Below are 27,551 nucleotides of genomic sequence, written 5' to 3' on the forward strand. Positions count from 1 at the left end.
CTAGATAGCACAGCTGGAGAAAAAGAAACAGGGGGTTCAGGTATTTCCTTCTTCTCCCCAAAAAGAGCACTCATGCCTTCCCTTTCCTATGTGTCTACTTTAAATCAGTCTCAGAGAAAGTTGGTCCTGTATTGCAAAATCAATTTAGAAGTGTAAGTTTTCACTCATGTAGCTGAAGTCCTGCTGAGGATTCTATTACAGGGATCAAATGGATATATTTAATTTCCTTTTTTATACAAAATTGCCATGGCCATCTATAACAGCTTTATAAGAATATCACTCTGTAATCACAGGGTTTCCCAATTTTCAGTGTATGTAAAGCTGCAATTTGTAAACTCAATAGCTCAAGCAATATCTCTTACTTGAGAGCTCAGTTTAATGACAATCTTTCAATAAAATATCATGTAAAAGCTTACCCATAAAACCTAGACTGAAGTACTCAAACTCAGGAATCAAAGGACCTACAGCTTCCCCTTTGGATATATGTGTGCCTGGCAGTGAGGCGGGAAAATGTCCCTCCCCCTGAAACTTGCAAAGTGATTCATTTTTTTTTTCCCCACTAAATGATATGATATAGGATACTCACTAGAGGTAAAGGTTTGTTACTAAATTTGCTAAATTTTTCTATGACAGACAATGAGAGAAAAAATTGTGTTAGCAAATAAAGAATGAAGAAATGGGTATGGCAATACAACAGGGATGACCAAACTTCTTGATTATCAGCTGGAAATGAACACCTTCATGTGACCAAGAGCCTTCATATGACCAATGCTCCCAGCTCAAGGGCTTTTTGGAGCTGGCTCCAATGCTTGTTGGAGCAGCTCTCAGAGATGAAGATACAATGGCCAGAAGCTCCCTCTGCTCCTCTCTGGGATAACTCTAAATAGCACACACAGCTGGGGACCAAGTTGATGCAGCAATGTTGCCTGAACAATCCCTGTTGGCTTAGCTCTATTCACAGCCAAGTATGTGATCAATCCCTGTATCAGTACGACTTCAGTACATCAGTACGTCAGTATGAATGGTGAAATTATGGCCTTTGAACTGTCCCATGAAGACTGGAGAGACTGGCTACATGCCCACAAGACACTCCAAAGTAAAGTAGTGCAATGTTCATGTGTGGACAGATCTAGGTAGGTTGTCTGAGATAGAAAACATATGTTTTCACTTTTTATTGGTACTTGTGAGAAGGCAGGTAACAGTATATTGCTACTGATGGTGCCCAGGCCTGGTGTTGTTCTACAGATGAACACTCCAACAACAAACACAAAACAACAAAGTCATGTCTGAATACCACCTGTGACACACTCTTCTGCACCCTCAGGCTCCCAGCTGTACCAGCACAAGAGGTTCTCTTGTGATCTTGGGTAAATCATCACTGTCCTAACAGAAATTACTGATCCCATGGGTCCACAGAGAGAAAAAAATTTATGCTGCTCCTCATTTCATTTTAAGCAAAAGCATCCTGGCTTGCTTGAATGGTTTACACTGACAGATGGAGAAGATTCGACTGATTTCTTGCTTGAACCATAAGCAGACAACTTTCACACATCCTGGTTTGTTGGCACCTCCGAGACCTACTCGCACAGTACAGTGACAGTTGTACTGACCTGTTCATCAGCACAAAGGGATCCAGAAGATGACACCTGTATATTTCTATGTACTGTCTGGATTATTACAGTAAATGGGATGATTTTTAGCCTGCTGTAGTTACTCTATCAAACTGAGAATGAATGTTATTGGTATTGTGTTACTTTAATTCAAAACCTTTGTGAAACACCTGAAGTGCAATACAAATTTCCTTCTTGCTCTCTATTTAATCACAGGCTGCTGACAATTCAAGGTAGCAGCTAATTACTTGCATAGCTTTGAGTATGTTTCTACTCCAAAGACTGTTCATAATTTTAAAGCTCTGTACATAATTAAATGTTTGTCTAAATCTAATTCTAACTTGATTTTTTCCCCTGTGATTATTTACAAAGCCTTAGGGCAGTACGTGAATCCGTGAAAATAATAACCATGGGATACTTCCTGCTCTCCTGTGGAAAAACTGCTCCTGAACCAAGGGCAGAGAACTCTACACACCTGTTGGTGCTATAGCTGCTGTATGAAAGCTGTATCTGCTACCTCCAGGATGACCTCAGGTCTAGCTAAGGGTCTCGGAGAAGCCATCTCTCAGGCATATTACTTCAACTGGACAGAAAGCCATGAGAGAACTTCACAGAGGAAAATCTTCCATATTGCCTCTGTTGTGACCTTTTACCAGTTCCCCTAGATTCACCTCCAAAATACCATCAACGAGCACAGTGTTTGGCTTTGCACTGTGAAGTGCGTAATCCCTCCGCAGATTCAGTAAACAAATGCTGCAGGAGGTACCAGAGCGTGAACCGTGGTGACCACTTGATTGATTGAGGCTAAGAATCATGTGGCAGTTCTGCTCTTCGAGGGCAGTCATGACACACAAACCTATCCTCTGCCATTTCTGGTGGGAATCCGACCAAAACAAAGGTGGGGGAACTCTCAGCAGAAGGGAGGAGAGCACTCTGTGTCTGCCACAAACAAACAACTGGAGTCACTGATGTTCATCTGCCTAAGCTGCAGCAGGACCATAGCATTCCCCTGGAGCTCATGTGTTATTCAGAGCCTTTTCAGTTTATTTTCTTGACAAAGTTTTGCAGACTTTTTAAGTGGGGGAAAAGAGAGTCAGATTTTCCCCTCACTGTTTTAAGAAATCAGACTAAATTTTGTAAATAGATACAAGAATTATATCTTCATTAGAACCTGCCAGTCCCTTAAGATCTGAGCTTTGTGGCTTTATTAGCTGACTCAGAATCATTTAATGTTTTAACTGTCACATTTATTGTCAGTTTAATATTATTAAATGATCAATACCATTAGGGCACAATTGGTTCTACTGCAATAGTATGAGATATATACAAAGGAAACAAAGTGAATCAGTGCTAATTTTGATTCAAATTCAGAAGTTAAATACAAATACTTCAGTGAACTTGACAGTGTCTGTCTGCAAGTAAATTCTTACTTCTTCCCTACAGCACCAGAACATAAATGTACTGCCAATATTCACATGGACACTGTACATTACACAAAACATCAGTACATTAATGCCTCATGTTGTAATGGAAAATCTTGATTGAAGATCTGAAGAGCAATAACGGAGAGGAGGAAAACTCGTAGCTACCGTTTGCAGCATAGTAGGTGGGAACTTTTTTCCAAGTGAGTTCAGGGAAACAGATTGAAGAATAACATCTATGAGGCTTCTCCTACTCAAGTAGAAGAGGAACAAGCCCATTGATCTCCTTGCAGTTAATATCCGAGTATTTGTTAATATCATAGAATGGTTTATGTTGGAAAAGACCTTAGAGCTCATTCAGTTCCAACCCCCTTGCCACAGGCAGGGACACCTCCCACTGGACCAGGTTGCTCAAAGCCCCATCCAGCCTGGCCTTGAGCACTGCCAACTTCTCTGTGCAACCTGTGCCAGCACCTCACTACCCTTTCGGTAAAGAATTTCTTCCTAATGTCTAATCTGAATCTACCCTCTTTTGGTTTAAAACCATTCCCCCTTGTCTTATTCCTACATGCCCCTGTAAAAAGTCCCTCTCCAGATTTCTTGTAGGCCCCCTTTAGACACTGGAAGGCTGCTCCAAGGTCTCCTCTCTTCTCCAAGGCTGAACAAGCCCAGCTCTCTCAGCCTGTCTTCACAGGAGAGGTGCTCCAACCCCCTGTTCATCAGTGTGGCCCTCCTCTGGACTCACTCAAGCAGGTTCATGTCCTTATTTTGCTGGCTGTCTAAATTCAGGTGGCTGTTGTGCCCATGTCACTCAGGGTGGAATTTGTCTTAGTGGACTACAAGAAAACCAAACAAATTTCTCACTTAATAAGAAAGCCCTGAAAAGCTACAGTATCTATATGATAAGTCAGATGACAATCTGACATGTTACTCTACACTTCTCAAACACTCCTGCCACTGAGACCCTGTGCAGACTCACAAAGCGCTTAACCCATCCAGCAGTGGGCTGCCCCCATGGGAGTGCTCTTGCATTCCTTTGCTTTCTTCATGTGCATCCACAGGCTCCTGGTTTAGTGGCTGTGTGGTAAGGATCCTACTCTGAAGGAAAATTAATAGAATTCTGGTGGATTTATTTTCTGTCAGATCAACTGCTCCTGAGGTTGCTCAACTGCCACACCTGGTTCAGGGAAAGCGGGAGGAATGGATGATTACAGGTTGCTTTTCCAAAGTGACCTGCTATTAAACTGCAGTAGTTAAACAGTTTGTGCAACAGAACACTCACCCTTTTAAAACTATGCATATTCAGGGCTTATTATTAAAAAAAGAGGTTACATTACCTGTGGTATTCCTTTTCTACAAAAGGACAGGCTCTATCAGCATAAGGAAGTATTTCTCTGTGCCATACATAACTCCATTGTGGAATTCACTGTCAGGACTGTGAAGGCGATAAGTGAAAATGGGTTTAAAAAACAGATACGTAAGTGCCCAGCCATCAGTGGCTAATAAACAAAATTACTCAGGTTATTGTCTAGTTCAATAAGATCCTAATTCACCAACCATAAGGAATGGGAAAACGTACCTCATATCTTACACTTCTTAAGTTTTCTACTGTCTTCTACATTTTCTTTAATCATCATTCCCTCCTATCACAGAAAACAGCATTATGGTGCTAGGGATCCTCTTAATCTCAGCCAGTATACCAGCTCTTATACTGATGTACTTACATCTCACAGGAGTCTGGCACTTCATCTGTGATCAATGAGTCCCTTAAAAGAAAACGCAGTGCCATCACTAGATTTCTTGCCATGCCACTAGGCACGGTATAAAAATGCTGATCTCCTCTATGAAGAGTTGCTCACAAATTAAAGCTTGAAAAGGGGAAGCTTAAATGAAGCTGAATGCCTTCAAAAAGAAGTGTAAAGCAGGAAAAACACAATGGCTAGAAAAACAGTTGCTTTTGGACCAAATAGAAAAAAGGAAATCCATAAAGATGTCTTTTGTTACTCTAACAATAAATAGGAATAAATATTAAAATAAATGCTAATTTTTAAATAAATGCCTTTTAGATTTCAGATTTGATTTAAACTTCATCTGATCTATTAGCTTAAGCTTTTGAAAGAAGATTCATGTTTTAATGGATCAAGTTTCTTAGCGTAAGAGGCCTTTAGGTCTCACTAAGCTGGAAGGGATGTAGTTACAGATTTCAGTACTGCTGTTCACCATAGCCACCATTCCACAGGATATTAACCTGCCTTTTACTCTAGAAACCAGAATGCCATAAAAACAGATCTGCAGATGAAAGCAGGTGCTCAGGAGCCCTCTTGAAGGATGCTTTCCTGAACTGGGGAAAGAAGATTGGTGTAGACTCATGCATTAATGCATGAGCACGAAACATGGCCCTTTGATGTACAGACTCCCATTAAGAGAACAAGACCTTCTGCAGGATGGCTTTTCTGATTTTCATTTGAACTCACCGGTGATAGGAAGAAGTAAAGCTGAGTAGAGCGTTGTTTGACAGACACTCTAACCCGTCAGAAACATCACCCACTGCCTGCAAATCCCACCTGAGCACCGAATCCCACCTGAGCTCCATGCACAGGCAGGACTCTTCCGCATCAGTGAGACATGGCCACAGGGCAGATGGCTCCTGTGCCTTCCCTGGAGCAAGCTCCAGGCCAGGGAATGACAGCAGGCAGATTAGGAGCAGCAAAGCTTTTACAAAGACGTTAGAGAGCTGATCGCAGAAGACATGCGGGAAACAGGAGGAAAAGAAAGAACAGAGTCGGCAGACAGCTTTGGCACCCACAGAGCACACTTACTGACCGGGAAAGAGAAAGGCAGTCCTATATTTAGCAAAAAAGGCAGATAGGCTCTCTTGAGAAATGCTTATTGCTTTGAAAGGTTAACACAAAGCAACAGCCTCCTGCGAGACCTTTCACGGAGGCCACCGTGGTCCCTACATTCCCCTGCTGTCACCACCCTTTCCGCCTCTCCTGCCAAGTGCTTGGGCTTGTTGCAGAAGCCTCCGTTCACCCTCCTGGACAGCCCCGTTCATTTGCTGCTGCTCTGACATGCAACACTCATGCATGTCTTGGCTGCTGCCATTTGTGAGCACAGACAAGGAAGGAAACCTAATTGTTTGGCAATTTCATAACTGACCACCAAATTTAGATTATTGAGGCACATTCTCCAGAACCAAAAGGGCATTTCTTTAACCCATTACACTTCAGAGTCTGCAAGTCAGATAATTGTGTAGTCTGCTGAAGACACACTCCTGAACTCAAACCTTCCTGGTTTTCTTTAAAGCTGTTTTCACTCTGCCTAAATGCTAAGGATTCAGAAAAGCTGTACAACGTGCACCACAGCTTTACTCCTTATTTTCCACTAACACATTTTACTCCACCCCTCCCAGGAGCTCATGGCAGTGAGGGCAAAGGGAAGGCAGAAAACTACAGAAGTTTCCCTTTACTGCAGGGAAAATGGTTTCAAAGAGCCATAGGAGACGGGGATTGCTCTCCCTCCACACATTTTGGAGCTGCAAGAAAGGTGCTTTCTGTAGAAGAACAGAGCCACCACACATGGACAGGGCTCCTGATTGTTCTCTTCCCTTTTGCTGCCGCGTCTGGGAAGACTTTAATGTCAATGTTTGGCCCTAAGTGCCCCTCTGACAGTGGAGGACTGAAGCTCAGAGGGTGAGGCATTCCACCCTCTGGGATATCTGATTGCCTGACAGACCTGCACATCTCTGCCTCACCAAGGCTTAGCACCATGACACAGACATATCTTGCTCATCCAAGCAAAGCAAGACATGGAGCTCGCTGGAAAAACCTTTACCTGCACATAAAATTTTTCTTCTGGTCCTGCTCCTAATGTAAATCCTCAGTAGAGAATCTCAACATTTTGTAATTTGTCTCTGATTTAAGGGGTTGTCCTGACAAAATGTTGTTGGTCTGGGTTTGGGTTTTTATTATTATGGCAAGCACTTTTTGAGATAGCACTGTGTTTCAAGGAAGCTCATTTTTTCCATAGAAAATAGTTTCCTTATGTCCACCCCAAGAACTAAGCTCATTTTGAGCACTCCAAACTCCATGAGTGATGCAAATTCTTCCTCTTTTCTGACCAGTCTTACATATTTTCCATAATACATAGTTTGAGGCACCCTTTTTGTGTTGGCTTTTCTTTGGTCACCTGCAGTAACTCTTCTTTCAGTTCTACTTTGAAAAATGCCAATATTCTATTTCAAAATATTCTTAGCTGTCCTCTTACACTGCATATATCTGATTCTATCTGCCTTCTCATGAAAGCTGGCATTAAGCCTAAAGTCATTTTTCCTAACTTTTTGGGCTATCCCTGTCATTTGTTCACTGAAGAGGCTTTTTATTTGTTCCCTGTTTTTCCACAGAGTATTCCTGATATTGCCTATGTTGTTCAGAGAGAAATTATCACTCTGAGGACTGAAAAGGAAGACAAAGGATAAATACAATGTAGAACCATTACTGTGACCTGTAATAATCCAAATATATCTCCAACTCACACACACAGAAACCCCCACTGTAATACAACTGAAACTACATCATGCAATTAACACACATTATCTGTACGCTGTGTTTCATGATTCTGCAAGCTTTATGTAAAAGTCTGAGCAGAATATAAAATATTCTCTCCTACAGGGGAGACCTGGAGGTAATCCTGGATCAGATATAGCAGAAACATTAGGAACCTTGCCCAGAACAGTCTTTGCCTTCTTGCAAATTATACTGTGCTGTGTTTAATTTGTTATCTATTAATGCCCAGATCCTCTTCCCTGCTGTTACTACATAACCTTTTTTTCTTTGGGTTATGATTGATAAAATTTGGCTTGGGATTTTTTTTCCTCTCCTTGACACAGCTTTATGACATTGAATTTCCTCTTGGAAGTCACAGGTTTTGCTAGAATTCTCCACAGCCTTCGGCAGTTTCAGTTCTCCAAAACTTAACCTTCCACAAACCGCAATAACCACCTAGTTTAAATTCCAGAGCATTCATGAAAGCAAACTACAAACAAAATTAAATACAGATTTACCCTTGACACGAAGGTTATTGCACAAATGTCTTTATTAATTCCTAAACTCATTTTCAATTTGATGATATCAGCCCTGAATTTTATATCAACCACCTTACTAAAAAGCTTATGATTTCTTCAAAAATATACAAGCTTTGCAAAATCTGGTCTATTTCCTAAAAATCCATGTTCCTCACACTATATCAACCTGCTACCATCTCACTGCTTACAAAATAATCTCTTTATTTGCTTTTTTCTATAACCTATATTGAAGTGAGACAAACTAACCAGCAGCTCCCTGGGTTGTTTACTTAACCATTTATGAAGAGGAAACCTCAGCAGAAATACATGCCAATATTGCCCCTTATTATATCACCTGAACGGCTCTGCTTCACCCTTCAGGATGCTCCAGCCCAAATCTCTAGGTCTAGCTTATTTTGAAGTGTTTTACTTATCTGGAGACTCAGGAGTTTGTTATTGTGAGTAATGAACAATACGCTGCTTTTCCTCATCAGAGCCCTGTGCAAACATTGGCTTGGTGCGAGCTCCAGGGGCCAGGAACAGGGAATGATTCCAGCTGGGTGTCTCTCGGAAGCAGTGCTGGCTTCCTGCTTGTCTCACTAAGCCCCAGCTCACTCTCCTGGGACTGTGGACCAGTGCCCTGGCCCCAGTAGCCTTTTCTGAGAAACTGTGCAATGGGAGGAGGATTCCCCAGTGAACAAAAGCTGTTTTCAAGTCACATTTGGCCACTTAGTATTTATTCTGCTATGCCTATAGCATCGTAAAATGCATTCAGCAATTCGTAAGCCTGGTGGGCCAGTGGCAATACCAGGGATAAGGACTTCTTGATGCCCAAGAATTGTCTCTTAGCTTTATCAAAGGCAACCCCACTTCTGCACCAGTTTATACCACCCTAAGTGCAGTGTCAGGGGTGGGAACTTGTTCATCCAGTGCTGCTGCCAAGCCACTCACCCTGCGGAACCACAGTCCAAAACATAAGAGTGTTTAATCACAAAACTTGCTTAGGCAGCTGCTGAAAAGGAGAGACAAGTTGCTTACACATGCATAGTCATGAATTCCCTATCCTATGTGGACTCTAAGGTGCTTCATAAATATCACCTAAACCCAAATACTATTTAAATCATCTAAAAATAAGCCACATATCTGAGAGTCAGATCTCCAGTTCTCATGCACCAAGGTGATAAAGTGGGTATTGACATCTACCACCCATTTGCTGCTCAGACTTAGGGTACAGCACCTGAAGCAGGGAAAGATGAACGACATCTGAAGCAGCTTCTAACCCCCCCCCCCCCACCCCAGTTTCTGCCCAATGCTTTAAAGCAAACTGAAATTGCACCTCTGTACATTCTCAGGCAGGGCAGTATGGTAACTCACTCCTGTTTCAACAAATGCAGGTAAAAACATGACTGCGTCATGTTAAGTGGCTTTCTGAATGCATGTTCATTTTAGGACAGCAGTGGAGACACAGTTTTGTCTCCTCAGCAGTCTGCAGAGGAGACACAGTTTTGAAGCTGAGGCTTCTGATCACCTGGAAGCCCTTATCCTGCATTACAGCTCTTCTCTGGACTAGGCAGTGCTGCCAACACATCACTCCCCTACTTGTGCACTTTTCTTTTTTGGTGCTTATGACTGTGTTTATACTGCTTTTTTCTTGTGTTTTAACAAAAACCATAACCTTATTTAGCATTTTTCTACTGTATTCTTCTAGTTACTATGATGTTTTTAAAGTTACTCGGTTTTTATTTCCCCAAAATATTGTAGCCTGGAGAAAGAGTCTGATGTCAAGATGGGCCTAGCTTTGAACCCAGGGTGGAGAAACTTTTGATATGCTTCCAGACCATTTAGTTCTCTAGCTAGGCCTCTCAAGTATCTGTAAAAAACAACTTTCCCAGGCCCTGCATGCCTAAGAGATGTAGAGGAGTAAAGCACCCAGTCTTTTTGAGAGGTAAGGTGCTGATTACACAACTTTCAGCACATCCTGAAAGCTGATTCCAAAAACTAATATTGCTTTTGGCATCATACAGAGTTCTTCACATAGAATGTTCTCCTTTTCAGGAGAAAGCAAGTGCAGGAAGGTGAGTTGGTTTCTTTTTTTTAATATAACTTACAAATAAGAGAAGTATGGAGTTGAGAAATGAGACCAAAAAACCCAAGACCCAACTCAGACTTAGGGAAAACTCGGCCACATCATTCATGACATTTTGTTTCTGTCCTCCCCACTCAATGTGGTCATTCATCAAAGGCTGCTCCACAAAATTGTATAAAGCAGAAATTTTTACACTCTTTTCTCTAGCTAGTACCCAGGATGGGTGTGCTGCGGAACTGCAGCATAAACTGCAGGCAAAAAAATCTCAGAAATTTCAGAAGTGTTCCCCAGACAAAACTTGTTCTTGCCAAGCTGATGCCATGAATGGTTCTAGGCACATTCAGGGCACAAGAAGACAATCTTCAAAAATGGCCAAAATTTTAGTGCATGTCTTAGAGTGATCCTATTGTTAAAATAAAAGTTATCAGATATAGACATCAAAGTGTGCCAAAGAAATGTTTTTATTACAAAAGCATATATATATATCTGTATATATATGTATCTCCATATACATACGTAAAAGGAAACAAGGCAATGCAAATTTCCCCTCTAAGCTGGAAGCAAAATTTTCTTTATTGACAATTCTTTGCTTGCCTTACTACCTCTGGAAATCACTCCAGCTTTCCTTAAAATACAATACAGTAAAAAGGAATCTTCATACTTTTCATATTCAAGCTATCCCAAAATATTTACCAAGCAGGCTGACACAACAGCAGCTGTATACTTAGATACAGCCTCCTGAATGCTGATTTTATTTAATGTAAGAGGGACATTGAGCCCAGACCACGTGCGAGATGTCTGTGTGGCTTCTGGGCCCTGTCACTGCAGCTTCCCCAAACTTCTCTGCAGTGGTGATATTCCAGAGCAGCGTGATTCCTTTCGGCTTTGATACAGAGAATCCGAGGCATGAGCCTCAATGGAGAGGTCTCCATCTCTCTCTGCCAGATGCTCCACAAACAACATAAATTCATAGTTTACTGAAAAAGCAACCAGAACCTGAAATGGACACTCCCTTTCTCCAGAGCAGAGGAAGGGAAAATAAATATGGGAGATAGATAAATAGAAGTCAGCAGAGTCATTACTGTCTAGCCTAGAAAGTATTTCAGCAAAAGGGTGAGCCTCTAAAAATGATATGCTGGGAGACAAACACAGTTGCTAGGAATCTGACTGGATTTCCATCAGGTTTAAGATGTTTTAACAAAATACAGTTAATTTCTTCTGACCTGAAGAACATTTAAGCATTGTTTTAAGCAGTGTGAAATTTTCTCAACATTTAACTCATGACTTTTTTCACCCCTGGCTTGGAGAAAAAGGTTCTACCCTTGGAGGAGAAGAAAAAGAAACAGGCTCAGAAAAAAATGACACCAGTTTCATTTCCAAGATGAAAGAGGACTTGCAATTGCAAGCAGGTTCAACATTAAGTCTTTGCAGCTAGAGACCACACAGACTTTCCCCAGTGGAGTGTCTGGTGGAATACAGAGATGAACATCATCAAAGGCAACATTGGCGACACGGTACTGGGAACATTTAATCATCCTGCTCTTTTCCTGAATGTTCATATCTATCAGGTATTTAAGCTAATACAGAGGAAAAAAGAGACCATATTCTTATGCTAAGGCTTTGAGAAGGACGGTAACTACAGGTGAGGCTCAACAGAAGTCTGGCTTTTGTACAGGAAGATTGACCAGATGGTTTCTCAAATCTGCCTTTCTTCAATAACTAAATACCCAGGAAAGCAAGGAACACCAAGGACTTCTCTTTTCAAACCTGTTATGTTAAAGGTGAAGAAAAAACCCATATCTCAAAAATGGAAAAAAATAAACCCAAGGAGAAGGACAAAATCGTGACACATAGTGAGCAGCTATCAATCAGCAGTAGAAACAGATTACAAAGTTTATTTAACTTGGTTTTGCTGCATACTCTGGCATCTGAGCCATATACTGGCTGGGACAGTTTTTTTCCAGGTCTTTTCTGTGCATATTGCTCCCAAGATGGTGTTCCTTAACAATCCAAGCCCCTTATCCAGAGGCCTTTTCCAATGGCAGTGCCTTCAGAAGCATATGGGTCTGGAAAGCAAATTTGCTTATAATGATTCAGCATACCCATCTGGGAAGTCAGGGAGGTAGGGAACACCTGTGCCTTTGATGTGCACAACACATGGTTAAATGGAATGGGTCTACTCTAGTACCATCCCAGTGTAGATGGGAGAAGCACATGCCCAATACAGAAACGTAAGTACTGCTGACTTCTGGTACCTCTCTTAGATTTTTTCAGAAATCTCTCCCAAAACAAATCCTTTTCTTTCCTGCTATAAAATGCCGATTGGCATTAACAAATCCAACAAAACCCAAAGGATTTGATTAGTTTAATGTCTTCTTGCTGCCAAAGCAGTATCAGACAGAAACTACCTGCTTTTTCCTGAAGGAAAGCAAGTTCCAGAAAAGTTATATAGCACAAACCTGAAAAACCCAGTTACATTATCATGCAACTGACTGCAGTTTCTTATCACATTAGGGATTCAAGCTGTTCCAAATTGACTTTCACAGTAACACTTGTAAATCACATTAATCTTTGTTTTAGAATACATTTATCTATGGATAGCAACCAGTTGATTAATCAAGAGTTCAGTAAGTTAAACTTTTTTTTTTTTTTTTTACCCAAGAGGTAAGTTCTTGGTGTCCAAATTGTGTCATCCAAGCATTAAAGAAATACATGTAATAAAATTTTTTTTTGGGGGCCAGCAACTCTTAGGACCTAAAGCATGTATTTTTGTAAGGATGGATTTGCTAATAGAAGTATTTTTAATGTAGATGTGGGTTTAGTTTTATTCAGTGGCACTGTAGTTTACACAAGAATCTATATATTTAAACTCAAAAAACCAAACTTAAACTGAAACCCTGAAAAATGAAACTTTAAACTAAAACAGCTGAAATTCAAGCTGGATGTGAAGAAGAATTTTTTTACAGTGATGGTGGTAAAATACTGGAACAGGTTGCCCAGAGAGGAGGTGGATGCACCATTCCTGGAGACATCCAAGGCCAAGCTGGATGCAGTTCTGAGCAACCTGACCTAGTTGAAAATGTTCCCGCTCATTGCAAGGGAGCTGGACTAGATGACCTTTGAAGGTCCTTTCCAAATACCTGAACTCTTCTATGTTTCTATGATTCTATATCTAGCATGCTTCTAATATCCCCAAAATTCAGTATAGTACTCTTGAGGCTTAACATGGTAAGTACATCAGTGACAGTAGCACAGATGACATTTTTGAATTTGCTTCCTATTTGTGGATGCTGTTTTGCACCTGTAGTAATATAGCAGTGCCACCGAAAGCCTTTAGAAGCTTTGCACCAGTGCAATTAGATGGGTATCTAGACCACATCAAAACACAGAGCAAAAAGAGAGGTTTGCAGGGATGTAGACTATCTTCTCATTTGCCTCACGTGCACAGACCTTGTGTATGCATCGGCAGCGTTCAGGTGACCTTCAGTATCAACTGCATGCCACCTGGTGAGATTGTACCTGTGAGATCCAATAAATTCTGCCCTGTATTTTGAACCTCGTCTCATCAACAGAACACTATCAGCAAGGGAAGCAATAATGATGTGGAGAAAAATGGGCTCTGCAGTGCTGTCTTAGGTTCAGGGCATCTCCCAGCACTTTAAGGAGTGTCCCTTGCTGAGTTTTCCTTAGGGATGTCAGTCTGAAGCAAACAGGTGGTTGCTATGAGAGCTAGTGCTGGTACCAGCCTGTGCTTGTTATTCTGACTGCCACAGCCTTAGAAGAATAAGGTAAATGACTCAGCTCACACGTGTATAATGGCATTTTCACTGTCCCTGCAAGATCACAGCTTTGTGACTTGTGACACCTCAGATCACTGCTCCGGAAAGCTCTGCCATCACAAAATCAAGATTCTTTACATAGACTTTCAATTCCTGAGACATTTCTATAACTAATTTAATTAGCCCCATTTTAAACATGAAAGCAGCTGAAGCAGGGAACAACTCGTAAAAGATCACACACACGGGTCAGTCTTCTGTGGGAGAGGCACTCCATGCCAGGCAAATACTTAAAGCACAAGACTGTCATGAATCCCCTGTATTGGAGGTCGTGCTGAAGAGTACTATTAAAATTAAATTCAACCCAAAGTTTTATGGTTAAAATACATTTTAAACATATCTTTTAAGAAAATACATGAGCACGTAACAAGATCTGCAATAACACAGAGAAAATTAATTACCTAGGCAGACTTCTTTTCAAGTTCATGACTCATGCCAGCATATAAATGTCTGTGTGAAGCTAGCTCTTAATGCTAATTTTGTTGCTGTAAGAAAATGGTAACCTTCTCTGTAAAAAAATTGAGTGTGTGCCTTGCTATTGATTTTTGAAGAGTCTGACTGGCAGAATGCTGTACTCAACTGCAGATTTCTGCTAATGCTCTAAAATGTTTTGCTAAATTTTGTTCTTTCACCACAGTTATTAGAGACTCCTGGCTATGCCACAGTTGGCCTCAGCTGCACAGAAGTTGTGGTCACAGCCACTTAATTTGTGCCTTTTAACTGAATATAGACATGGCAAGTGTACCAATAGGTCAAAAATCCTATTCCACATAATGACAATACCATGGAACAAAGAGTACAAAGAGTAGGAGTAAGAAAAAAGACACATTTTTGTTAAACTAGTCCATGGTTCAAACCATATCCCCCTTCTCACTCCCCTGACAGAAGCTGATGTGTTTATCAGTTGGTGCTGGCACTGAGTTGCAGTACTGTGGTGCTGACAGGCTTTCTAAAGGAGCCAGCCCTATCTGCCTCCATGAGACCCCTTCTCGGAACAATTGCCTCTTGCCACAGAGTTAATTTAGAGTCATAACCTACCAACTGTAGGTATCTGTGTGGGTATCTGCTTTTTATATAGGAATTACTGAAGTGCTCCTTGGGTTTTTGAGGAGAAAGCAATGTGTCTCATACTGCAATATGCAGAACTGTTCCTACCCATGTGGTGCCAAAAGCGACATGTGCCAACGCAGAAAGTACCTATTACAACAGCAGCATCTCTGTTAGGGGTCACGAGCTCGTTAAACTGGGTAAAAAGAAATGTGGCACAGGGACATGGGTGTTTCTCTGTGCTGGAGGCAGATAGAGCCCTGCCAGGGCACAGGGGAGGGAGCTGCCATGGTGGGTGCAGCAGTGCTGCTGGACTGTGCCACCACAAATCTGTCTCTCCTCTTCAGCTCCTTTGGTAAATCCCTGGCACTGGGCAGGATGTCAGCTCACACCAGAGATGTAGTCAGGATGAGGACCTCTCCAAACACGTAGCCACACAACATCCCTGCCACAAGAGGCCTGAAGCACCATGTCTAACAAGCCACTGAGCATAGCAGAGGTTTTTGGCTGGCAGACTGAGAGAAGGTCAAGTATCCCAGCAGCCACTGGCATGCCACAAGCTCCCTTCCTATTACACAGAGCAAAAACAGCACAAGAAAAAGGACAAGATGGGGGGAAATGGTTGCCCCCCACTGATGTTTTCCCCTCCTTCACCAGCCCCACACCTATGGCAGCGTGCACAGCGCACATGGAGCAAGGCTCAGCACTGCAAAAGCTGAGAGCAGGGGGAAAATACATCATGTCACCTGCTGCACCCAGCCTTGCCGCAGACACTGGGCACCCAGTGGAACAGGGGCACTGGTGCAGCTGGTCCAGTGTTCACAGGGGCCATGGAGCAGGGAAGGGGTAGGAGATGGAAGCAACAAGGATTGCCCCCATGCACTCCCAACTGCCATGCCCCACTCTGCCGCATGGCCAGGCTGGCCCCAGGGGAAGAAGGGATGACTAGAGAGTAAGACAGAGAGTATGCTTTGCTATGTACCACACAAAGCAACGCAGGGCAGTGTTCACAACCAAACCAGTGCATATCCAAACAGGGTCATTTGTATGATGCAGCGGCACAGTGTGGAAGTCCTAGATTGCAGCTCCAAAGCAGCCCAGTCTTATCCTGAAGTGCCAAACCCAAGCAGCATATGGAGGCAACATGGGCAGCAGCATCTCTGCATCCCACTTCCTAGTCAATGTGGAGACAGCATGTACAGTCAGAGGAGTTAAAGAGAAAGATAATTAGAGTTATGTATTTTTTTCCCCAGTAAAAATGATGCATTTGACTTTTTTGTAAGCTAATATTAAATGTTTGGTTAGTAAACTCATTTATTTCTTACATTTATTATCAGAAAGTAAAACCAGAACATGGCCAGTGTTGCCTTGGATTGATTTTATGAGTTTGTTATTATTTTATTTCATGTCACTGGCTTAGACTTATGCACACATTAAACAATCAGTCAACTGGGCAAATATCAGTATTTCCAGCTAAAATGGAATAAAGCCACTTACTGGATATTCCAATGTTTCTGTAGCAAATCAATAATAGATATTTAAATTGTTCAGACTTCACATGAATGAGGACATTCTAATTTCATCCCTACTGCTGTGCTTTCAGGCTGTGAATTTTAAATAAGACCTGGCACATGCAATTCACATTGCACACAATAATTTATACTTAAAAGCTACAGACCTTATTTTCAGAGCAACATAACAGTTATCTCCCTACAATACGTTACATTCATTTGGTTTATTCGTCTTCATTGCAGCAACTGAAAAACATTCGCAGCAGTCTGTTGTGTGGCTTGAACACCTTCTTCATTGTTGCATCCAGACAACATGGCACTTGTTTGCACTAAAACCCCTCAGCGTGCTGGGAAAGATCTATGATACTACATGCTCCCACTCAGGAACCTATCTCATGCTAAGCATCTTCCAAAAACCAGGACAATGCTCATGAACATATTCTTGGTGTCCCTGAATTTTGCCAGTGCTATTTTCCAGACACAAAAAAAATGTGGGGATTAGGTCAAGTCTACTGATATTTTATTAAATTTTGCAGGAAGCTGGAGAGAAGAGAGGCCGAGTACCAGTGAGGGGTTTGATGCAGCAATGATCCATAAAATTATTATGGATTTATTCATTCCACTAAGTGGCTCTTTGCTGGATATATTATTGCATATGTGATTCATTTATTGTTTGCTTCTCAATTGAAATTTTTTTAAAGGATTTATTATGTATAACTAGAAAGATGAGAGATGGATATACTTTACATAAAACAGGGATGTGGCTTTTAAATACCTGAGAAAATATTTGCATTTGTAAAACAGAACAAACATGAGAGTATACATCAACAACAACACTGCAAGTACATTCTCAAGGACGTAGTTCTTAAAAAGGACATTTAGCTTGTGTAACCTAGGCCACACTTGGAGATTTATAATTGCAGAGAAAATCTGTATCATTTCCCTCTTAAACAGTGCGAAAAAATAAGTTACTAATTTGTGCTTCCGAAATGTGCAATGAAAACAAGATGCCTGCCAGTCCAAGATGCATTCCATAATGTCCCTAGTTCACTATTTTCACTACACTGACTCCAACAGTATTACTAACAACTCCTCTCCTCTGGGCCCACCTGCAACAAAGCACTGGTATCCTCTCTTTGGTAGTGAGCAGGACCACACTACTGTCAAGAGATAAACAGCTCTGTTGAAGCAGGAGCTGATCCTTTGGAGGGACCTGTAGCTCTGGCATGCTGCTTGAGCCTTCGCCATGCAGGTATTATAAAACAGATGCAACAGAGTGCTGCACAGCTCAGCTAACATCTGCAAATTTATTTTAATCATAAGCACCAAGCAGGCCTATTAGGAAGAGAATGCAGGAATTAGTCGTGCCCAATGTTGCTTCCAGATCTTTGGAATAAGGTGACTTCCCCTGATTGAAGCAAGGAAATTAGCTGGGGAGCTGGGGAGATGAGTGGGACAAAATCCCTTGGCATAATTGATGGCTATTTTCACCTGATCTTCATGTAATGAAACTGAGCTTGTGATTCATTATATTAAATTACATCTCCAAACTGCCCTAGTAGAGTACAGAATAGTAAAATAATAATTCAGAAACTAAAAGATGGTTTTCAGCAGCAGGTGGACACTGTAAGGAACCAGGAAAGGAAACAACAACCATGAAATCATCTTAACTTCCACCAACCCTACACTTCATTTAGCTAACAGGATGTCCCTCACCAAAGGGCTTTCTGACTTAAGAATAAAAAGATTGGCAAAAACCCCTTTCAGAATTGTAGAGGAAACAGATTCTCAAATGAAAATGCTCCAGCTCTTAATTTCTACCAGGTAACCATCCATATATACTCAGCTAGTCTGTCATACAGGTATTAAGAGCACATCCCAAAAAATCAGGACAGAAATAGCAACACTGTCATAATGTCAGACAATAACAAAACAGGGAATTTAAACAGCACATATATACAATAAATGTTTTCATTTTTCAGCTTATTAGTCAGTTTGGTGGTCTGTTCTATTTTCTCATGAGACAGATTGTAAATCAGTACTCAGCTTGCAAACAAGTGAAGTCAGTGGGCATTCTAAATTCTGCTCAAAACTTTATCTGGCCTCTGTGACAACAGTTCCACACTGTCATGACCTATTATTGAAACACTGGGCTATTTTTTATGTCACTGTGGTGGCATAAATGGAGTTTGCTCCCATATTTTCTGTGGGACAGATGTCAGACATTTTCAATTCTTTTTTGTAGTAGCTTCCAAAACTGAATGAAAAATGTACAACTTAAATCTTTAATTTCCAAACTGGTTAAGCAATTCTTGGTACCTTATTTTATGCAATCTTTAGTACCTTTTTTGTTCACTATTAAATTACACGGGACAAACTTTGAATGAGAAGACAGAGAAATGATGAATTGTCTCTTCTCAACTGCTTCATGCATAGAAAGAAAATCCAGATACCCATCTACAGAAGAAAGTTCAGCCATGACTTCCTTTCCTTCATTGTGTATTTTTTTCACAGCTAATTGCAAACCCAAGCAGCTTTGAACCCAAGTTTAGTTACAACCATGTCAGCCTGTCCCAACCACTACGTTTACGATCACCCTAACACTATGACCTTCCACTAAATGCTTCCATCATCACTTCTAAAAATTTCTTTCCAATGTGAAGAGATTAGTCTTTTTTATTATGTCTATGTATTCAAATTACTTTGTTTTCTTAACTGCTCTTCACAGAGGCCATTTTTTTTGCTGTAGTATAAAGGAAACCAATGCATGTCAATCCACTGTAGTTAAAATCGTAGTTACATTCACTTTGTTGTTCTTGTTAGAAGTATTATCAGTCAACTTGGTTACATATAGGCCATGATTTATCTGTAAAAATAGCTACAAGAATTTAGCAGTAATGCAGGCTTTATATAAATGTGTGAATATATATGACAACGACCTTAAAATCCCTCTTTTTCTGTAATCCCTTTGTTTTGATCCTCTACATGGTTACTATACTAAAGCTCAAGAAGGATATTTGATTTGCGCATAGTCAGGGATATTCCCTGTTGCAAAAATCCTGTAGCCCAAGGGAGTGACGCAGACTGAAGCAATACAGACATGTTTTCTTTCAGATCCTCATTTTGCTACAAGGTTGGTGGAACAAATAAATATAATTTAAGACACTCATAAATATTGATTTCATAAAAGCACTCTTCTGGTAAGGAAAAATCTTTCTGAATGAAAGAAAGGCAACAAAGCACTGCTTCACCCAGGAAACAGGGTAGCCCTTATGCTAGCTTTCTGTGTACAGAGGTATTTGTGGCTAAGATGCTGTGCTAAACCTTGCACATCTTCAAAATCTTACACTGCAGTACCCCAAAGCCATTCACTGACAAAGATTTGACACACGCTGAAGACAGCTGAAGTATTCAAACATGAACACTTTCATAATAGACTCAGGCACAGGGAAGTTAAATGGAGTTCTTGGCCACAAAGCCATTTGTGGCATAGTTGGAAAGAAACCCCCCCTGTAATGTTTGGTTTACCACTCTATCCAGTCACCAGTCCACATGTTCCCCTGAGGCCATTACATTTCAGTCCCTAAATTATTATTTCTCATTCTGTGTTCCTGATATTACCTTGATGTTCTTGGCATATGTTAACAACCCCCACAGGGCAGATAAACTGTTCTGATGGTCTCAAACTAATAAAAGAAAGGTTCTTACCAGGCATAGAGGAGATTCCTCGGAAACTCATTAACAGTTACAGTGATTTACTCAATTTTCCATGGATCTGTATTTGTTGCATCATCCAACTTGCTTACTGCATATTAACAAGTATCACATCTGTTAAATCCCCCGTAAATGGTAATTTTCTCTCAATTACTGCCCAGTTTAACATGCATTACTTCAAAGATACGTATTGTGGAACGCAGCCCTGTAATGTATCTACTACATTCAGGGTGTGTCCAGCTCTGCAGCAAACTTCACCCTCCCTATTTGTATCACAGAGGCAAAATACTGACCTAAACATGTCCTTGTGTTTCATGCACCACTGTTTCCCTTACTAACTTAATCCTTCTTTATGTGGTCTCTTCTCCTCCCATCATAGACTTTGTCTAGTCCCAGAGAAAGACACTGTGGTCCTCAGTTGCTCTTCCTTACTCCTGGCGGCCACTTCTGCCTCTGCCATGAAGCCAGCAGAAACCAAACCTCCTCAACGGGGACTGCTCTGCTGCTAACAGCAGTGATTCATCCAGGACTTATCAGCAACCATGAGCTAACAGCATTTCTGTGATGTGACTTGAATTCACAATTACAAAAGAGTTGAATGTTATGGCTTATGCAGTTTTAAAACCTTTGTGGTGGTGTCATCACATAGTATGCTCCAAGTCAGAAGGCTGGGTTTATGCACACAATTATATATGTACATTCACATATATATATTTAAACAGTGACACATTCTTCAAGGAGCATAAATTCACAACTTAAGCCTTCAGCTAACAAAGGCAATGGTTATGAAGTTTGTGTGTGTTTGTACACAAATGACAGGTTTTGTATGTTTACGGGGGTTTCTCACAGTTCAATTCCTAAGGACAGTGGAAAAGCAGAAATTATTATTGAAGTATTAACTAGATTGCATTGGATAAGCACGTGTATTTATTTTACCAATGGTGACAAACCAAACATCTAGGTTTAGGGCAGGTCCATACGCAGCAAATAAGCAGAGAAGCCTCTGAGCTGTCAGGGTGTCCTTGGACAAAGACATTACAAAATTGATTTTGTAGAAATTTAGGCTTCCTGCTAGCATTGATGCTTCAAAGCTGGAGGCTCCAGAATCAGGGGCCCCTGAAAAGGAAGAATGAAAGAACCCCAGCAACCAGTCATCCAGCAAAGGCTTGCAAAACCACAGCCTTGATGACTGACAGCAACAATGAAGAAAAAGTCTGGAGAAGCAGACAAGGGGGCCTCTCGCAAGCAACAAAGATAAATATTTTCTCTCAAACACTCGCCAATTTTTGATGAAACAAATGAAAGACAAGCTGCCCTAGGATCTTGGATCTGGGTGCCAGTATTTTCCATGTTTTAGCACTTTTTGATCTGACTTAATTGTACAATATTGCAATTCATGGAAATGGATTTAGCAGTGTTTGAGAATAAAAAGAATGTAATTTTTTCATTATTTAAAGAAGTTGATTTAGAAAGCAGCAGCCCCAACTCCAACATGAGTTAATGACAGTTTAAGCATAAGTATATATTTTAATTGACTCAAATTGCCTAGTTATAACTAGGCAATTATAAGCAATCACGTGAGAGATGTTAAAATCTACTGGTCACAGCTGTTAGCTATCTCACCTCAGTGGGAAATCAGAGCCCCCTCAGCTGGGGGATTTAAACAAACCCATTTAATCACAGTGATGCGTAAGTGATCACGTCTTCAATTACTCAGCAGAGAAATCAGTAACTTCTGTGAGAAGGGCAGTAACTTTGTTACAGCTCCACATGGATCTGGGAAGGGCATATCTGGCTGTGCCTGCCAATTTGAGCTATTCTTTCTCGAAAGGTGACTGTCAGAGTTTCTAGTTCATATTGCCACTAATATTCCTCTCAGGGCTGCCAAGATGGCATGGATTTAAAATGCTGTTCTTATCTGAAAAATGACTTTAATTAAAATAGTATTCAGGAGCCCCATATTCTTTGCTTCTCACTAATTATCATAGCACATTTGTTCTGTTTCCAAGCTAATGGGTGCTTTTGCTAACTGCCAAATTAAACATGGGATCTGAAATGCCAGGCTTTTTTCTTCTCAAGTCATATTTCACTGCCACTCCATCTTCTGGGACTGCATAGTCACTGCAAGGACAATATCCTTCAGCATCTCTTTCCATAAAACAGAGATGAGCCTTGCCAAATGTGTCTGACAGGGCACAGCACGCATCCCAGTCACTGTGCTAGGTCAATGGATGCAATGGCAGGAAGAAGAAACCTAGAGCTTAATGTAAGCAAGAAGTAATCACTATGAAATCATCACCAGTGAGCACAAAACAGAGGAAAGAGAGCTATTAACCAGAAAGGTATAATCTGGACACAGCCAGGTACCCAAACAAGTGCTTAAAGATATAGTGAAAAAACACTTCCAGAGCAGTGGGTTTTGTGCATCAGTTCATCACATAGCTTTCTTGTTCCATCAGCTCTCCTTCAAGGGTTTCCAGATTCACACTAATTACACAAACATGCAAACTAAATTAAGCCCACTAGGAACACTCAGCAGGCACACAGATTTTTCCAGTCTTTACAAAAGGCTACCTTGATGTATGCCTAGCCAGTGACCAACACAGAGAATAAAACATTTCAGAACTTGCAAATAATGCTGCTGTTCTTCCTGCTCAGAGACTATGAACAGCAGGTGCAGAGGTACACAGCTGGGGTATGGACTGGATCCCAGTGACATCCATGTGCCATGCTCCCACACATAGAAATGAAAGAGCCTGCACAAAGTAAAAGGATGTACAGTAGATTTCTCAAAAGATCAGAGTGCAACCGTAGTTCTGAAAGATATTATGCAAGTTTAAGGTTGACCATTTTTTTGCTGCTTATTGCTGTTCCAAAAATAAAAAAGTTATATACTAATAAATACAGCTGCAAGCTAGTCTGAAGCAGCTTCAGCAACTTGTTTTCCTGTGGGAAGTCGAAATAAGGTTCCTGACAATCCCCTCTTTGGGCTCACAGAGGGAGCTGGCCCCCAGACAAAAACAGGTACTCACAGGATCCAATGGATGCAGTGATCAGAGGGTGCAGGGATAGAGGACAAACAGGGAGAAGAGGATGGAATGAGGATGCTGAGAAGAAAAAGGTCACAGGAACAAGCGCTTGCACTTTCACAGAAGACATGACTCTCTTCAAGAAAAGTGATGGATTTATCACTAGCAAATTAAAATAGTTCTTTGCTTTCCAAATGTTTCAGATAGTGCATCAGTCTGACATTTCCATAGTGATAGCACAGTCATAACTCCCCCCAAACCACTGTGCACTCAATGCTTAGAAAAAAACCTACTCAAGACACTGATATAGTGCATAGACATGCAAGTGCTTCACATTATAATTGGAAGGATAGACACTGCCTGAGGCCAGTTTCTGGAGCTGTGATTATTTCTTGAAGTTAGAGGTTAATGCGTTTACACCAGATGTGTCAAAACACTCTTTCTCAATCAGTACAGTCTAGTAAAAACAGATCAAATGGGGACAAGGCATAGAACAGTGAGTGTGTTTCAGGAGGGCTCTGTGGACTGGGGCTGCTCTGGAGGAAGAGGTTACCCTCCTAAGTGCTCTTTCACAGCCTCCCTCCAGGAGGTGGCAGCCCCTTCGGGCCTGTGGGCTCACTTGCTTAGCCAAGGACTTCCCAATTCATGCCCAAATGATTTAAACTAACTTCATCCCAAGCTTTTGTCCAATCAAGTTCTAAAAGCAAATCTAAGTTAAAACAAGGGCTGATGAGTGTGTATAAAGGAGTTTTATTATTATTATTATTATTACTATTATTATTATTACTATTATTATTATTAAGAATGTCTCCCTGTGCCCCCAGAACTTCTTTGGATAATCCAGATGATTTTTCAGAAAAGTGAGCTAGTGGTGTGTGCGGGGTTCCCGCTAGCTGGCCTTGTGAGTAGCAACACCTTCAGCCATTCAATTTCAGAGTGCTTAGTTTTAACACCATCCCTTTACTTTGGCCTAGATTTTTTCAGTGCAATTCTATGTCACACTATAAAACATAGTTTTACAAATATAAATCAACCACTTGACCAAGGAAAACAATAAATACTGCAGAATGCGCCAAAGCTGCTGACAGGCTAAGAGAAAGAAAACGAAGCGGATAAGGGTGACGTAAAATTATCTCTGTGCTTCCTGGGTACTCACATATTGAACTGCATGAAGTTTCAGTAGCCATTGTGTTTCTCCAAAATATCCAAAGCTGTCTCCTGAGCTGGACACACTGCTGTAAGTGCCGTGTCCCCACAGGAATGAGCGTTCCACCTTGAGTAGCAAAGATGACCTGGGAGCCACTGCATGACCCACCACCCACAACCACAGCATGGACAACACTGCTTGCTCTCCCAAGTATTGCTCTTTGATTGATTACTGCAATCAGATACACGTTGGCACTACAATCAGCCTAGCTATAAAAGGAAGAACAAATGTCCAGACAGAGTCTGACACCAGGCATTAGCTCTTTTTTTTTTCCACCTCATTTAATTAACTAAAAGGTTTTAGCCATTAGGGCTGAAAACTTTCTGTTTTCCCTTTTGCCTCTTTAAGATAGTTTCAGTCCTGCTCCATGAGATATCCCAACCAGTCAGGCTACAGTTTTTGACCTAAACTAAAACATATGAGCAAGTCTTAAAAAAAAAAAAGTAAGCAGAATTTCATTCCCTAATCCCACTAAAGTATGAGACATTACAAACACTCCAGTGATGATTGTGATGCTATTGCTGAAGCAGGAAACCCTCATGATAAAAGCCATTTAGCTTCAGGTGTTGTGGTGGTCAGGGGCACCAAGACTTTGATACCCCTAGTTTGGGATAATGGCTTCATTTCCCCTGAAAAACATGGTAAATAATACCTGCACCTCATTAAGGTACTATTAAGCCTTTTAAAGAATTTTTAAAGAAAATAATAATTTTAAAGAATATATAATCAGTATTGCTAGGTCTATTAAAATGATGCATACATAATTACAAATCGGGAGTAATTAAGTTACTGAACTTTTACTGCTTAAGTCACTTTTATGATGATTTTGCCTACCCTTTCAGCCTAACATTATCAAGAAAATATTGCCCTTCAGTCCATGAGGGTGGGCTGCTGAGGTGGGAAGATGTGAAGACCAGAGTTGGAGACATAAAACACCCACAGAAGGAGACAAAAGATTGAGTAAATCAGCAGTGTTACTGATGACTCATAGAGGTGGGGTAGGATGGAGAGACAAAAGCTCCCAATCCCTGTCAGCTCCTACAAGGTACAAAGATCACATCCAAAAGCAGAGAATGGTCACAAATGTAAAGGACCCAAGAGAGGTGATGAGCACTCACCTGCATCTCTTAATGTTTTTAATCCTGGCTGGATGTGACTGAATGCCAGACAAACCACTCGGAGAGATGGTCTTGGTTTTTTTTTTGTGTACATGGGTACGACAGAGTGGATGAAAGTGTGTGAAATTTGTTTTGTTTTAAAATAAAACTACTTTTGCCTCCCACAGGGCTCTCTGCTACATTAGCTGCGTTTCTGAAATGTTGCATCATTTGCTATGCTAGCGCCTTGATTTTGTTGTGCATGATCCATGTGCTAATATGCAGATATGAAGTAGATGTGTGGCTGTTTTATAAGCAAGAGGTAAGGGCTTTTTTGTTTTATGTGTTATAAATAAGCCCTCCAGATGCCACATTGTGTACAAGGGAACCTAATCCTTTTTTTGAGGAAAAAGAATGCATTTAATTCCATGTTTCAGATATAACAGCAACTGCAGAAATGCCACATTGTCTGTTAATGCACCACTACCTTCTACCAGCAGAACCTATAGCTGTCAGAGTAGGAAAGGTGACAGCCGCACTGACATTTCAGGTACCTAAGTGCAAGCAGAATAAACATCACACTTATTGTTGCTTTGTAAAGCTGCAACAACTTTAGGGCTGTTTTGTACCATGCATGGTGTTTGCTAGTTTCTTCTTAAGCGCTGATTAATCATTCATATACTAGCAGCACTGAGCACTGCTGAGCAGGACCCAGGTTATGATGTACTAGATCCTACTCAGGACCTGTTCTGTTGCAACAGAATGTCTTTGCCTCTCCCACAGCAAGTAAGTGTATTTCTACAGCCAAATCCCGCTAGTTATTCCAGGAGAACCATCAGCAGCTTCAGTTATCAAAAGGGCTTAAAAGCTACAGAGAAAAATCAGAGACATTCAGTGCAACTTAATAAAGCTGCTAGCTATAAAACAGTTGTTAAGGTTGCACAGCAAAGCTCAGTGCGCTTCATCAGGTCCTTCCTTTCTTCCCTTAGAACAGAAATGCACTTATGTCAGCGCTCAGGGGAGCATTTGGAGCAAAATCCTTCTCTGCTAATAGCCCACTAATCACTAGGCTTGCTACATCATCTGTGTACATGCACAAAATCACCCCACGCCAACAGTGATGTCAGTGATAACCTAAAAATACTGAAGTTAGGTCCGTCTAAGGTACAGTATGCCCAGTGTGCACACTTCACCGCTGTTTCGTTTACTTAACATGTCAGAGATATCGATGAGTAAGAACACGATTCCTTTACAGCCCAGAGGAAGAGGTAATAGTAAAGGTAATTATGCAGCTGGAAGGCATGTGAAGCCTGACTGGCACTGCTTTCGCAACAGACTGGATACGCCATTTGGTTTTACTGTGGTAATGTAACTTGTCCAGTAACTACCAGGTGGTGAAGTGTCCCAGGAAGTTCAATAATTTCCAAGAACATCCCATTGCAAACCAGGGTCTTACTCAAAATGAGTCCACTTGTACCAAGACAAAACTGTAAGGAATGTTATTGCACAAGCCAGGACTTTCTGGGTATACACGTATACTCCCTGCTTAGAGCAGATGCAACAGATCCCACATGTCCTGAAAGTATCAGGTCTATTGTGTCTATGTGGGCCTGCCCAGCAAGTTTCGGAGTGGTAAATTTAAAAAAAGAAGTAATTCACCAGTATGTGAAATAATCAGTAAAAAATTATATAAAATATATAAATAATATATATATATATATAAAAGATATATGAACTTTATCTGCATTTACCCAGAACTATGGCACTGAGACCAAAGCTTATGGAAAACACTGGATTTAACTGCATTCGGTGCTATGCAATTATGTGGCAGTTCTGTTCAGGCTGTGAGACACTTAAAAGAGTTGTAGAAAATCACACAACACTTACCCTGACAAAATCCCCAGGCAGAAAACACTATACATGTAGAGAAA

The 27,551-nt window shown here is 41.0% G+C and overlaps 1 protein-coding gene and 1 long non-coding RNA gene across 2 annotated transcripts in view; one reads left to right on the forward strand and one right to left on the reverse strand.

Moving 5' to 3' along the window:
- The window catches only part of ARHGAP6 (Rho GTPase activating protein 6), a 325,484-nt gene that overhangs the window by 171,449 nt on the left and 126,484 nt on the right, over positions 1-27,551 (reverse strand). The window lies entirely within an intron of this gene.
- LOC133272623 (uncharacterized) lies at positions 4,041-5,090 on the forward strand. Its single transcript, XR_009744493.1, has 2 exons — positions 4,041-4,115; positions 4,765-5,090. It is a non-coding gene; the product is annotated as an uncharacterized LOC133272623 (long non-coding RNA).

Source organism: Pezoporus flaviventris, unplaced genomic scaffold (assembly GCF_033815535.1).
Source record: "Pezoporus flaviventris isolate CSIRO_AGI_PZ_B2104156 unplaced genomic scaffold, CSIRO_AGI_Pfla_v1 ptg000030l, whole genome shotgun sequence".
NCBI lineage: Eukaryota > Metazoa > Chordata > Aves > Psittaciformes > Psittacidae > Pezoporus > Pezoporus flaviventris.